The following is a 3,147-nucleotide window of genomic DNA, read 5'->3' as shown; positions in this document are numbered from 1 at the left end:
TGTTAAAGAACACACAGATGCGGCGGGGGACTCTGTCAAGCAGTTTTGTTTATTATCACACAAGCACTTGCTTTTAAAGGGAAACGGGGAAGGGAGGTTTTTACATCCTCCAATCAGCTTAAAGGTTATGAGAGCATGCATCCTGTCTCAATGCCTAGCTATTGCAATCACAGTGTTCACGAGTGCGGAAGTGCATATTTGGCCAATAAGGGCTAAGGCAAAGTTCCCACAGACAGTCCCACCCTACTTCCTCCCTGCACCATCTTAGGCTGCCATGTTAATACGCCTTTGTGGGCCCATAATGGTGCTGCTTGTAATGTCACTTAAGGTGGCATTAGTTTTTAAGGCCCAACAATTGAAGATGCAGAGAGAAACGTGTATGATTTTCCCCCTTAATCTCTATACATATTTTCCTAAAATAAAGTGTATCTTAATAGTTAAGCCTAAGAATATGCATCCTTTCCATTCTACTGTTTATTTTTCAAATGGTTACCACTGACTATGAAAATAAAATTAAGAACATTTCCGGGTTCTCAAAAGGACAATGTTACATTCATGCACAATGTGTTTGCTATATTATCTGTAGTACTCATCCTTTACATTTAAGCTTTCTTACCAAGAAACAAGTGCTTTTTTTCCTGAACTTATTTCCCCTTCAGAAACAAGGGCATTGTGTATCTCAAGAAATCACCTTCATTTTAATGCATCATATTTATTGTTTTTTACTATTATTCTTCATTGCTATTGATAATAAAGCTTTTTACAACATACTTCTCAATGTAATATATGAACGTTTGCTCAGAAAGTCAATGACAGCAACAATGGCCACAATGACAACAGCAACAACAACAGCCAAAAAAAAAAGAAACATAAAATGAAGTAAGACTAGGAAAGATATCCAGTCAGAAGAAATTCTTAGTTCATTTATTGAACTATGTCCATGACAATCCTGGTAACACTGTCTTTAAATTTTGTAAGCAGCAAGGAATATTCTCCAGAAACCATGTTAATAATGATATGAAAGTAAGAATAAAATTATTAGGTTCTATGTGTTTACCCTGCTGATGCAATCCAGATACATGTGTTAAACATGGTTTTGGAATATATATGGTATTTAATAGTTTTTTTTAGTTTATTAAAATTTTACAGAGTTCTAAGGCAGAAGACATAGTCCTTTCTTTTTTTTAACACAAACTTTTTATGAGTCAATGTTTTGTGTGATATTTTATAGTTACTTAAGAAATTAGATATATCGAGGTAGAGTTACATGGTTAAGATCCCTGACTCTTGATCTTCAATACCTGGGTTTGTACCAGACTTCTCCGAATAACTGTATGAACTTTGTTCAGTTATTTAGTCACTGGGTACCTTGATTTCCTCAACTCTTAAAGTTTTATTAAGATTTTATATTTTAATGCTTATAAAGTAATGAAGATAGTATAGTAAATGCTCAATAAATATTAATTCATAGTAATATTAAAATACCAAAAATGAGCTCTAGTCCCATAAAAAGAACCATGAAAGTAGTTATAGCAATTCAGAAATATTAAAACATTTTAAAGCAGGTGTATTAAAACTTACAACATTAAGTTTCAATATTTTCTTTATACCCCAGAATGAATGTATTATAATTTTACTTTTCTTTCCTTTTAACAGAAGTAAACTCATCAGTAATATTTTCAAAAGCCACTTCTTGGGAGAGTGCCTAGTCACTGGGTTGATACATACAAAGTCAGTTATACTTTTCTTTACCAAAGGCACGTTAGCCAATGAAGGAGCTGAGAATATACTATCTTAAAATATGCTGCTCTGTCATATTTTGACTATTTTGAGTTAAAGACACTTGAAAATCAGTAGGTGCAAGATCATTCTTTCCTTCATTCTGTTTCATAAAAGCAGGAGTTTCCTGCTGAATTTTGCAAAGTCCTTGTTTCTTACATACTCTTTGTTAAACACAAGGCCTTTATAGTTATATTGGTCCTCCGCTAGTTCACTGATCATTTCAGCACTTCCATATTTTCTCACCAAAGAATCAGGAACTTTAGCCACTAATAATCCTCACCTCCTCCATAGACTATGGGAACCAAGAACACCCACCACCTCCAACTCATCTGTCCACCTCCATCTAGGAATGATCCAATGGGGGACTTCTTCAAGGGGTATGCAACACAAGGTGTGTTTGACAAACAGGCCTTGTGTTTTGATGTCCTCTGGTGCCTAGTTATATTTATCTAGATGTTGCAGAGCTCCATATATGTTACCTAAAATCAATTTCCAGGATGGTGATAGAAGATCCTGGCATCTTATCTCCTAGCCCTGCTTTGGTCTTTCTCTCCTTTCCAAAGGCCACTAGAAGTACACAAGTGGGCTTTCATTTCTTCTTGACTGGAAGGAAATTACCTTATATTATATCACTGTCTGTTCCAAGGTGATATTAACCCTGCTCCTATATCGTGGCCATAATGGCAAAGAAGAGTGCAGAGAAAAGAAATTGGCTTATCATGGGGAGATATTCCAGAATCAGCTATGATAGATGTGAGCAGATGGCTGCATACAGATAGATACAAACTAATAAACATATAGATATGGATAGATATATGGCATTCTTTGGTACTCGAATGTCTCAATAATTAGAAGAAGGTGTGATCCTTTATTTTGGAAGAATCAGACTGAATCTATCTTAATAATCTTGATATAGTCTTAGGGGACTCAAGAATATGAATTAAATTGTCAGTATTCAAAAGAACATTATTTGATTTCCCTCTTCTATGATGTATAGCATTCATAGTGAATGGTATTTAAATGACAAGTCACAAGATCATTTATGGCAGTTAGGATACCATATCGTCTTTCATGACTAACCCACCAGAGGGAGAGAAATGCATATGTAACGCATTTATAATCCCATCCTTCTAGTCCCTGACTTACTTCAACAACAATGGGAAGTTGGCCCTATTACGTGGAAAAAATATTTTGTAACAACAACAACAAGGCCAAACAAATAGCAAAGATTTAGTTAGAGGGAAACAATTGTTGATAGTTTTGTGAATATTAACCAAAGATAATTAGCAAGGGATTTTTCCACAAAGTTAATTGTTACAAAAAGTACGGCTGCATTCAAACAGCTAATTGCCATATGCCAAAAGG

The sequence above is a fragment of the Cynocephalus volans genome, chromosome 9 (assembly GCF_027409185.1).
Source record: "Cynocephalus volans isolate mCynVol1 chromosome 9, mCynVol1.pri, whole genome shotgun sequence".
Taxonomy (NCBI): domain Eukaryota; kingdom Metazoa; phylum Chordata; class Mammalia; order Dermoptera; family Cynocephalidae; genus Cynocephalus; species Cynocephalus volans.
The sequence above is the reverse complement of the archived record's forward strand: the minus strand, read 5'-3'. Positions refer to the sequence as shown.